The sequence below is a fragment of the Anser anser genome (assembly GCF_964211835.1).
Source record: "Anser anser genome assembly, chromosome: 7".
Taxonomy (NCBI): domain Eukaryota; kingdom Metazoa; phylum Chordata; class Aves; order Anseriformes; family Anatidae; genus Anser; species Anser anser.
Window position 1 is genome coordinate 12,366,751 of NC_139727.1, and position 12,011 is coordinate 12,378,761.

The window sequence follows — 12,011 nt, forward strand, 5'->3', positions numbered from 1 at the left end:
TGTCAGTGGTGTGTCTCATTACTAAACCAAGATCTGCGGTCTGGCATTTAAAAGGCAATAAGAACAATGAGGTGGTATAAGAAATCTCTCTGATATTTCTAACAGAAAAACATTGCTGGTTCCTGAGGAACCACCTCACATTTTTTCACCTTTTCCAGGTATCACTGCCAATGACCTCGCTGCCTTTCTTACACTTGCTGTAAGTAAGAAATAATTCCCCTGAAGTCAGCGGAATTACATAGCTATAAAACTTGCACGAGGAGAGATTGTATCGTGTATAACAAGGCAGATAGTGCCTTGCACTTACGACCAAATCTAAGATTAAATCTATTTTCAGACTGTCAAAAGCAGGAAAGAGGAAAGTTTGCTTCATCTTGCTATTGAATGACAATTTATTTCTTATGTCTGCAGTCAGACACTCCAGGTAACTGGCTAGTACCATATCTGTGTATGTTGTGTTTATGAACTGCATGTTCACATAAATGGGCTATACTTTGTGTGGCTGTGCTGAGACGCTTTGCTGTGATAAACACTCACAAGCTGACAAGAGAAACCAGGGTGCTCTACAGGGTTAGTGGATTGAGAGCCCTCCTGAGCCTATATATTTGCATTCATCTATCTTTCACTGTTCTTGTACACGTTTGCACATGAATGTGTGCAAGGAGGGGTGATGGACAAGTCATAATATTCTACAACACCATTTTCCCCCTTTAACTCTGGAGAAAGAAAATAATTTAGCATGCTATGACTTGTTTAGAAATGCAAGGAATAATCTGGTGCAGCCAGATTTTGGCAGAGTGGGCAGCCAGACGCACAGATTTTGCCAGGTGGTAACTGAAATCATGCATCAGCTCAAAACTGTTTTGGCCCCTTCAAAATTCACCAAAAGTTGTCTCAGCAGTCTTTTGGTAAAGACTGACTGTCTACCAAGAAAGCTGGAAAAAAAATAATCTGTTTCTAAAGCTGACCTGTAGCCTATGCCAGGCTTTATTTTAACCTGCCTTCAGAACCACCCACAACTCCACCAGCTCAAACACCCCAAAGGAGCCACACTGTATTCCAAAACGTAGAGCAGCCATGGATCCAGCTGAATTACCAGCATATTTTAGGCTTTCTTGCTGTTTTCTCTGGGAGAAAAGTTGAAAGATGTTTAGTTTCATCAGTTCTTCTTTGTGCACATGCTTATTTCTATCATGCAATACAACGTCAGAGCACCTAAGAAAACAGCTGTAGAGGTATCTCAAAAAAGTGTTCAGTGGGGGAACAAAGTAAAATGTAGATTTTTTTTTAAACCCTGGGACCCAAACATCCTTGCATTGATCCTTCCCTATAACCAATGGCAACAAATGACATCAGGAACCAGATAACAAAACTGGCATACAAAATGAATGCTCTCTGCTGGTTTACAGCATCTCCAGAGATCATGAAGTCCCTGATTCAAAACATGGCCCAGGCTGTGCCCACTCTGAGAATCTGTTATCAGAAAGAACAAAAAACCAGCAGGTAACACAAAGGGAATTTTTCTTCAGTGGAAAGTCTTTCAACGTGTTCTACGAAGCATCAAAAGTAATGGCAAAAGCAATAGAAATATTTTCCTGGTTTTTATCCTTAATCTTTCTTGATGCTTTATAGCAACATCCTATCAATGTTTGAATATGAGAGCAGCTTAGTCACATATCAACTGCTCATTATGCTGTGTGTATAATTTTAGCTGCAGGTAAAGAGCAGACTACTTAGAGCTTCAGATCAACAGTACCAGGAGATTCTGCTAAAACACGTCTTCAGGAGAGTTCTCTAATAAGAAAACAACCCTAGTTTGTTCGCACTTGAGCATTTTCCCCATTTCCTGAATATATACCATGTTAGAGATATTAGTGCTGCCAGGACTCTGAAAAGTAATTGTAACAGGGTTTGACTATAAGGGCATTTACACCCACCACTGAGACAGCAGCACTGCAGACTTCAAAAAACACAGCAGACGTGCATAGCAGTATTAAACTAATTTTCAAGATCATTGTTGACTTTCTCTTCCTATACAGTTTGTCTTTCTAATTACAACTACAAATACACAACCTAGATGACCTGCTTCCGATGTATATCCACCAAATACTGAAAGAGTCCCCATGCAATTCCAGATGCAATCAGCTGGTGGTTAACAAAAGTCCTCTTTGGAGAATTGCCCTTGACTCCAAACACATATTAATTAAATCCAAAGGTACTTTGGGGAGGCATTTCATTTTCCTGAGGCAACATAACCTAGTGTATGGGGATCATTACCGCTCCCAGTGTCACTTGCTGTGCCTAACACAACTCGGGGCAGTCACTTAAGAGTACAGGACATGGCTCTTTCATGCTCTGCATGTTGCATATCCATTTGCACTCAGGAAAAATGTGCAAGCTTTACTTATTTTTGCAACATATTGCACCTGCCATGACCTGCTGAAAACACGGGGCAAAATGGAGTTTGGCCTCTTCTTCGGAATTTGTTACCCTTTCAAACCAAAGGGACTAGGAGATGTTCACTGACCTCAAGCTCCTTTCTGCCACTTCCACAACAGTGGATGACATTTTCGACATCATCTGACATCTCCTGGAAAAAAATGTGCCCATTTTAAAATAAAGTCTGCTCAGCCTGAATGGTGATTTGGGAGAGGGGAGGGTGTTTACCTCTATTTTTTCGCTTGTTTGTCTGTTTGCCATTCTTAACTGCACATATTTGCATAAAAGAAGTTATGTTGTATCATCTTCTCCCAGAGCTTATTCCCCATCTGAATCCTGTTGATGACAGCTTAATCATTTCCACAGCAACCAAGTTCGTGACATCAAATAGGGTATAAGCAGCAGGAACTGATAATTTCTCTGGAAACAGGGATCCTCTTCCATGTACACAAATACTCTGAAAAACAAAGGAGAAACAGAAATACAGAAAATATCTATCTGCCACAAAAATGCAATTGGTCTAACATGGAATGGCAGTCATTTTTTCTTTCACGGTCTGTCTTTTACTTAACAGCATAAAATTATCTTCCATCATATGGTTTAAAACAGTATTAGATGACAGACCTAGCATGGGGAACAGCAGCATCCCTGGTCAGAGCTGGTAAGGCAGATGTACATGCATTTCCTCCGCCAGGCACAGCCCATGTTTTAGGTGGTTACAAAGGAACCATCCTTGTCCTGTCTGGCATTAGCAACTTCTGCTGTGGTTGGTCTAAATCAGCAAAGTAGGTAGATTCATGACCCTAAGGCCTTGCTTTCATTGACTTCAGGTGCTTTTCCTTTCACGTTACCATGTGATAAACCAAAACCCAAACTTGTGTCCTTACTAGGTAAACACTTACATAACCTTTCTGAATGAGCACCTTAAACTCTGACCTTGCAGTTCCTCCATGAGATGAGTAACATGCTTCAACACAGCAGATAGCAAACAGACTCGAGCTTTTATCTCCAGAACACGTACTGACAATCCAAGCATCAGTGCTTGGTTCCTGTGCTAAGTAGAAATGACTCGGTGCCTTGGCTTTCAGGAAACGCAAATTTTTCTGCACCTCTGCCTATGGTACAGTGCCATACAGCGTGGAGATTGCTTCCCTACTGCTTGTTTTGCATTGTGCAGCTCTCTGCAGAAAACTTTTGTTGAGGATTTGAGGAGAATGCTCTAAAGAGCCTTATTCCTGCCTATGCTTCCTATCATCCTTTGTTCTGGTTTTGCTCCAGACATACTCTTCATCTCCTACCACTGCCAAGAATGAAGCGCTGTCTGTGCACGGTTACCTGCAGCTAACACCAGCCTACACAGTGATGTAGAGGCCAGTCTTCCCCTAAGCACCTCAATTCACGAATCTGATTATGCAGAAATCTTGATTTAAAGGCCAAATGTGTGGGGTCACCAACAACTTTGCAACCCAAAACGGCCGCCATGTGTGGAGGACAATTGGAAGTTTCCAAGCTGCACATGTAGATTGAAATAGCTGTGTTTTTTGTAGCACTTTGGGATGGGTTGCAGATGATTGCTTAGTTCAGGGATGACCAATTGCATGCATCTGAGAATCAATCCACCTTGTGCCCCATGCCAAGCTTAGGCTGTGACTTAGGAGCCTTTGGTGTGCCACAGTAGGCTCAGTGACAGGTGTGTGGTCATGCCAGATCAAATAGATAACATCAAAGCTGCAGGTGATAAATTTGCTGAGGAAAACTAATACCCGAAACAGGAATAAACTCAGTAAAACTGCCGGCAGAATAGATTATTGATCACCCTGCCTCGTGTTTGAAAATTAATGACATAGAGGGACAGAAAGCACTCCCACTCCCTCTCCCAGTGACTAAATCTAATGAAGGCAGGAACTGCTAAACTTAAGATCTGTGGCCCTCAAGTGTGTGCTCATGGTAATGCGTGTGTGAAACACTGACAGAGGCAGGCCTGCTTGCACGCTGTGGGAGGTTGATGCTGCAAGAGAGCGCAGCAAGCTGTGTTGGGCAGGGACCGGTGTAGAGTAGGGAATGTAGCACCAAAATAGCTTTGAGATTTGCAGACTCCTGGAACAGCCCCAAAGCAGTATCACACCAGTTGAAGTAAAGCCTTTCACTAACCTGCCACCAAAGGCAGGGTGACAGCCCACAAGATTTCCAGCAGGGCTTTTGCCTTTGATCCAGTCTCCTTCATTATTGCACAAAGTCAGCTCGTGTAGTGCAAACTGGGACACAGCTGAAATCCATCTCAGTTTTTCAGTCAGGCTGGTGATGGATGTAGGTCTTCTGGGAGATTTTGCCTGAAAAGCCAGTGATAAGATTAGTACAGAACTATTTGCGCCCGTGTAGGTCAAATGCTACAATAGCATCTCCTGCCACTGGCTGGTAATGGGAAGGGAGCTGAAGATTACACGGAAAGCTTTAGGCAAAGGTGAAGAGCATGAATGTCTCGCTGACAAGAATAAGCAACACCACTAAAACTGTTGGTTCACTCTGGAATTTATGTCTCCAGAACAGCAGCTAACCTCTTCCCCAAAGCGTTGGAGAGGACCAAATAATGATACTTTTTTTTACACATTTTACTATGACACTCACATTTGTAAATCCTCTGCAGCTCGAATCATGTGATTGTGAGAGACTTGAACCTCATTACAAACTGCAGGGGGGCAGTTCCTGTGGAAAAACAAAACAAAAGAACAACAACAAAAATGGCTACATACAGTATCAGAAAGCAAAGGGCCAGAACTTTTTTTTTTTTCCTAATTATTACTTTACATCAATTTCACAATGATTTTGGGTCTAACCCATGAATTTTTGAATGCTTTAAGTTGGAGATATTCCCCAGTGACTTCTCGAGTGCTCAAAGGAATGTAAATTTTCCAGTTTTTATTGTTGGCTACCTGCAAATTCTGATCAATTATCAAGACCGTTATAGATGCTCACCCAGAAATCTGCCCTCTCATTTTTCTCACAAGATGTACGAGAGCAACCACTCCCTCTCTATATATATAAAACAACTGTTTACCCGTATAGTTACTCTGTTGTAAGTAGCTAAACCTCTATTGTACATACAGATAGGTATTTTTAAAAAAGAAAAATAGAGATATCTGAAACAGGAACAGAACTATACACAAAACCAGGTACAAATCTCTAAGTTAAATGGACAAAACAAATCTCTCAGTGACACTCTTTTTACAATTCTAACTTTATCATGTTGTTTTTTGTGTGTTTTTTTTTTCACTGATTTCTTTTTCTTATGCTCTAAGCAGCAAATGCTTTTTCCTGGCAGAAGGCATCTTTCTGAATGGCTGGTATATAGTATAAGCTCAGCCAGAAGGGTTTTAGCAACAACAAAATATCCAAATTGCCCTTCCAGCGAGCCTCCAAAGGACTAGGCCTTTGTTTGTACACATGCTTCAGGCAAACACTGTGAACATCTTATGCAAAACCAATTACTCTGTAACCAAAAGAAAGGTGTGATGTGCAGCACAATTTCCCAATTATTGTTACCCTTGTCATCACATTTCCTTCCAATTTACTTTCCCTGTTGCCTTTAAATTTCCAAGAATCAACCTAATTAGCCATATTGAACAAAGACCCTCTGGCCTGTGTAAACAGACATGGCTATAAAGCATCCTTATTTCTTAATCAGTGTTGCTTCTGTGCCACACAACAGATTTAGTTTACAAATACACTCCTGTGCTGAAAAACAAATTCTTTAGGTTTCAGTGGTGGAGTAAGCCGTTTGCTGTAGCTCTCTGCTGATCAGCATGGCGTTCCCTTAGCTGAAAACAGTAGATTGCCAAAAGGCCTTTATTCTATATATCCACAAACTTAATCAGAAGAAAGAGATGATAATCTGCACTGATGTATTGGAAGACCCATAATATTCACAGCAAGCCTTGGGTGTAACAAATCTCCAGGCCATTGTATCAAATGTATCTCAAAATTAGTAAACTGCCAATATATATAGCCATTTAAGATGATCTTCATGCCACTTTGCCAGCCACAGAAGTCTCTTCAAATTTCCTGAAAGAATTGACTTTGTTTCTATGTGCAAAACCATACATGAGAAATGTGTGACAAGCAAATCCTATGGCCTTGCAAGTGCACTGCATTGAATGCAGGAGGCGCACTTTGCGTACTGGCTGGCCCTTTCAGGAAAAGCATCTTATCTTACGCTGACCTGCAGCACCTCAGTCGCAGAGCAGGAGGGACACCTACACAGTCATGGTCTGTGACAGCAGAGGGGTAATGATGACAGTGGCACAACTTCCCCCAACTCCACCAATACATAAGAACTGGCCTTTGTGAAAGGAGCAAATAGTCCAGTATGCTTCATTTCAAAAATAGGAGGGATCCAGATTGCCAATGATGAAAATTTCAGTAGCAAAATCAGCTGGACACTGTCTAGTGATCAAACTAAAGCCCTGGAACTAGGAAGATGGGCTTATTCTCATCCCTTCTAGAGACTGAGAGGAAAAAGGAGGGGGGAAATTAGCGTAACTACTCACTGCTTCTGCTCCCAAAAAGTACCACAGAAATGTTTATTGACCTCAAGGGAGGTCAGGTCGCGAGGTGCTTGTAACTAGTGTGTGTCAGCAGCTGAAAATCTTCACATGGAAAGAGGTAGAGTCAAAGAGGATCTGTAAATGCCACTGAAGACAAGAGCACTCCAAAGAAATTTTCTTTGCCCTTAGTTTACCAGAGAGGCACTTCCCACCTAGGATCAAAGACACACACGCCTTCTTCCCTATTACCATTGCTCTGGATAAATAATTTAGACATTGAAGTATTGCCTGGATGAATGGCTAAAGCACACAAGAAAATAGTCACACTTCTCAGGGAAACACTGTATTTACATAAGATAACTTAAATTCATGTAATAAAACTGTTTCATCAGCTTTTATGGAGGGCCCTGCACCAGAGCTACAGGGCTGTAAAGGAGCATAGCTCTGTAGTGCTGTCAGTTTGTAACAGCTGATCTGGCACAATTCTTCTTTCAAAAACAACACATAATTCTCCCTCTCTTGAAGACATTTACTTCAAGTGAAAAAAAGCAGCCCATCCATGTAGCTGCAAACGAGGAGCTGAAATGTTTTCATTATTAAATAGCAGAAGCTGAAAGATTTTCTGCATTTTACTGTCTCTAGAGTGTCCCTGAGGTCACCCATCAGAGAGTGCCTGCACAGAAAGACAATCTCAGAAACATATTTCACATCTGCCAACCCTGCACGGCAGAGGAAGATGTACTAAAGCAACTGTGCATAGGCTCCTGGCTCTGCCAGGGTAAGGGGCGAGGCCACACAGATTTGTGCATGAAGAGAAGAGTGTGAATGGGATAGCCACTGCCCAGCCTGTGTGGCTAAGCCAGAGACAAAGAAGCCCTGGGCACATGCAACAGCTGCACCTGCTGGGGAGCTGGGATAAGCCCCTAAGATGCTGCTTGAGACTGTTTCCTTCCACTTTCCATTCCAAGGAAACAGAGTCTGATCAAAGCACTTTCATTTGGTTGGGAAGGAGCTGTCTTGTCTCCATGCTGTGAGAAGTCAAGGGGGTACTTGGAAGCATCTTGTGAGTCCAGGACAACTCAAAACTGCAAAGCTGGAGTAGAAAGGACTGTGTGGGGGTGACAGTGTGGGGACTAAACCAGCACAGAGTTAATGCAAACTAAGAATTACCCAGGGCACTCTTGTCCTGACAGCAGACAGACATTAGTAGCCCAACAATGCTCCAAAGTAACAGTGGTGTGGATGTGCCCCTAAAATAGCCTCAGCCTTCTGTGTACACACATTCCACTTTGATAGGGATGTGGGGAGAAGACTATGGATACATCAAGGATCCAGCTCCAGCCCACGACTGGCCTTATCAGTTAAGCAGCTTTGCATGGTTTGTCAGCAAATTAAGAGCACATTGTGAAACAGAAAGGTTCCAGAGAAGCAGGTCCCATGACATTAATTTCTCTCCTGAGTTAGCTTTACTCCTAGGAAAGAGGAGGCAAGGAGTGCTGCACCTCTGTGCGATCCTGGTTTCCAAGCTGTACTCCCTCCTCAACCAGGTGCCACTGCCTCCTGCTGAGGGCCAGTCTTGCAGGGTCAGAGGCCCCCTCAGAGCCCTCGGGGCATTCAGATCCCTGAAATGAACCCAGGCACAAAAGGTGCAAAAGGAGGCTGTTTGTCATGGGAACCAAAGCATCCTTCATATCACACAAACCCTATAGTGCCTCAGATGGGATGTTATAGACAGAGCTATTTCCACATGAGGCTATTTCTCAAAGCCTCTCCCTTGAAAAGCTCTTACAAAATACTTGTATCACATCTTCCCGTGACTCTGTCTTCCTCTATTGGTCTCACAGAGGTGAGGAACTGTCAATGAGGAAGATATTAGGTGAGTTCCAACCTGCCCTGCAATAATTTGAACTAGTATGAAATACTGACCATACACAATGGATGCCTTCGTGTCTCAGCAGATTGTGTTTAGCATTAATTACAAAATTAAGCTGAAACTTTAAAGAAATTTAAATATAAAAAAGTTACCTAAGACCTATCTCACCTTATGTCTTGTAAGCACGACCACAAAAGAATTGTATGACAATTTAAAGAAGGAAAGAAAAGAGTGGACCAGGATGGGCAGCAGCAAAACTCGAGAAAGGTGGGTATAAGCAGTCTGATCCTCTGCCTTTTCTGAATTTTGTTAACACTCATGGTTTATGCAAAACAAGAAAAGACAGGATGCAATATGGCTTGTCCTTATTTAAATACTAAGAAGGAAATTCTGCTGTGGGAAAAGCACCTGCAATCCTATTGCTCCTAGCAAGTGGTGCCTACACATCCTCAGGGCTTCTTTACCCACTGTGTCAGAGATCAGGCAAACAGGGCATCCGAGTCCTGGGACTGCTGAGTCTGGAGTGGTGACACTGGGACTGTTATGAGATTACTTCTGACACGATGAAAGAGGAGTATGAAATAAAAAGATAAAAACAGCTTGTGCAACAGCTAAAGCAGAACCATTTTAAATGCATGAAGTTCCTGACCCCCCCAAGTAACATCTGCCGCACTCTACCTGGCTATGTCCGTGCTTACCTTTGCTTTAAATAGCACCAAGCGCAGCACTCGGATCGCTGACATCTGTGCAGGGATACCTCAGCCTATTTGCTACAGGATCTGTCCCTTGGAATCAACTCTCAGCTATTACAAAAAGAAAATACACAAGAGAGGCAAGGATTACAAAGTTTGCAAAAGTAGCTTAATTTTACCTCATTTTATATCACATTTTTAGCACTCTTGTAGAGGCAATTGAATTATGGGTAGCATGTAACTTTTTGCATGAACAACCATCCATGATTCAACTGCCAGCAGTGGTGAAATCTCCATCTCTCCAGTGGTGGAATTTATTGGTTGATCCTTGGCATCTCTGTCCACATACACCTCATCAAGCCTATAGTCTTGGTGGAGACAACAGATCTTCAAGGATCTGCTGAACTCTCCTTGTCTGGATTCTCCTCCTCATGCTGCCAGCCTGCTCTCAGCCTGGCACTGCCACAGCTGGGGGCTGCAGAACAATCACATCGTGTTGCAGGGTGACAGCACCCTCTTGCTAAGGCTGAGGCATGTGAGCCCATCCACTTTGACCATGGGATGTTGTTTTTTTTTGACAGATTTTTCGCAGGCTGTAACCTGTAAACTGAGCACCTGTCAACATGGCTCAACAGTTACTATTTTCCATTTGTTTTCCTTCATCAAAGTACATGTGCTGCTTGCTGGCACTTTGTGGCACACCAGTGACATTCACTATAGGTACATCTCAGCGGTGCGCATAGGTAGCAAAACTTCCATGTATACATGGAACAAAAATAACATTTGAGCCTTGCTGTCATTCGTGGCACATAATGGGCCTGTGCCTCTCAAGACCCAGTGGTGAAGTGCAGTTGCCTGGCAGCTTTCGCTCTGAGTGGAGTCTGATGTACAGATGGGGGTTATTTGGAGCACTACATTTAATGACCGCTGGCAGAGGATCATCCCCAAATCTTTTATTGATTGGCTTGTAAAAATAGATGGGTCAGTCTCTGAGCTCGTGAACGTCTATTTAAAGAAATCCCACTAGTTTACATAAGTTAAATGTTAGGCTTAGCTTCCATCCTTGAATATGCCTCATCTCTCTTCATCTGGGATTACCATCCCCCCCCTTCTGCACAGCCCATGCACACAGACACACAACTACGATCAGGGCTGTGGTTACAGACTTGCTAAGTGAGCAAGTGTACTTTTTCAACCTTATTTCAGGAACGCTCAGTTGGCAAAGACAAACAGTGGTAGTGTCAGGAGATCAGCTTTGCCATAGGTGTCAGCATCGTTCAAGGGAGGAACACTCTTCTGAAACATCAATGCTCAAGCAAACCGCAGTCACTTTGAAGTGGAGATACACTGAACAACAAATTCTCCAACCTAGCCCAAACAGGCACACAGGAAAAAAAAAAAAATCCATCTCCATCTCCAGTCTCCTTTCTCTCCCCATACCTTAGATTTCCACAAAGGCTGTCAACAGGAACAACACTTCAATCATTTTTGTCTCGGTTTTCAAGCCCAAGCTTTATCTGGCTTATCGGAATTGGACAAATCATTCTGGCCCCACCAGTTTACTCCAGCATTTCCCTGACAAAAATATCATCACAGAAAGATTGTACTAGCTTCTTTCTTTCTTTCCTCATGATATATGGCTTTTGGAGAAGATGGCATGCTGTTATGGTTAGCTTGCAATGTATGAATTGATGTACAGAACAAGGCCAGAACAGAGCAAATGCAAAGGCACCTCTGCAAAATGAAGACAGTTCCTTTGCTTATCATAGATAGTGTTGCTTTATCACCATAAAAGCCTGCACTGCCAACACATAGATATGATCTAATTCCTGAGCAAGCCTGTCTCAGATTCCCTGGCTGTTTTGATTACCAGTGACCAGAGGAAAGAAAAGGGCAGATGGGTGAGCTGTCCGCCAGTAGCAGTCCTGTAACAGGAATACAGATTCTTCTTTTTCTCTTCCCTAAAAGGAAAAAGGATTTGCTGTGCCGGTTTTTCATCTCCTTTCCCCTTTCATTGAGAGTGACAGTTATTTGATTCTGTGTGGCATATCAACAGTTTGGATAAATTAATGTATACTTAGAGAGCTGTATTTATGGTAGGAACATCTCCTTGTGAAAAGCATAGGTTAGAGACGCAGGGACTGAACTGGTACAATCTATTGAATTTTCTTTTCTTTATGTCCTTAGCAGTGATGTTTATTTAGCTATTTTATCTGTGTGCGTGCTTGTGCATGTTTTTGCAGGCATCTGATTGCAAGCACTTGATTTCATACACTAGATCATTCAGTCTCTGCCCAAATCTGGACAGCCCCTGTTATACTGGTTAGAGGCTAGTTCGTGCTTCCATATCCACTGAGGTTAACAAACCAAACTCTCTGCTGATTCACAGACAACTCAAATACTGAAGCTCTAGTGTGCGGGTAGACCAAAAATTACAAGAGAAAATACAGTAAGTTTCCATTAGTC

General features: G+C 42.6%; 1 protein-coding gene across 7 annotated transcripts in view; it reads right to left on the reverse strand.

Annotated features, from left to right (window-relative positions):
- The window catches only part of LOC310902580 (uncharacterized protein), a 522,528-nt gene that overhangs the window by 375,195 nt on the left and 135,322 nt on the right, over positions 1 to 12,011 (reverse strand). For all 7 annotated transcript variants that reach the window (XR_014586805.1, XR_014586806.1, XR_014586807.1 and 4 more), the window contains 5 exons: positions 9,552 to 9,656; positions 5,065 to 5,142; positions 4,591 to 4,769; positions 2,668 to 2,896; positions 2,528 to 2,590 (listed from right to left, as the gene is read on the reverse strand). The gene's annotated coding sequence lies outside the window, so the exon portion shown is untranslated. The remainder of the gene's footprint in view (positions 1 to 2,527; positions 2,591 to 2,667; positions 2,897 to 4,590; positions 4,770 to 5,064; positions 5,143 to 9,551; positions 9,657 to 12,011) is intronic.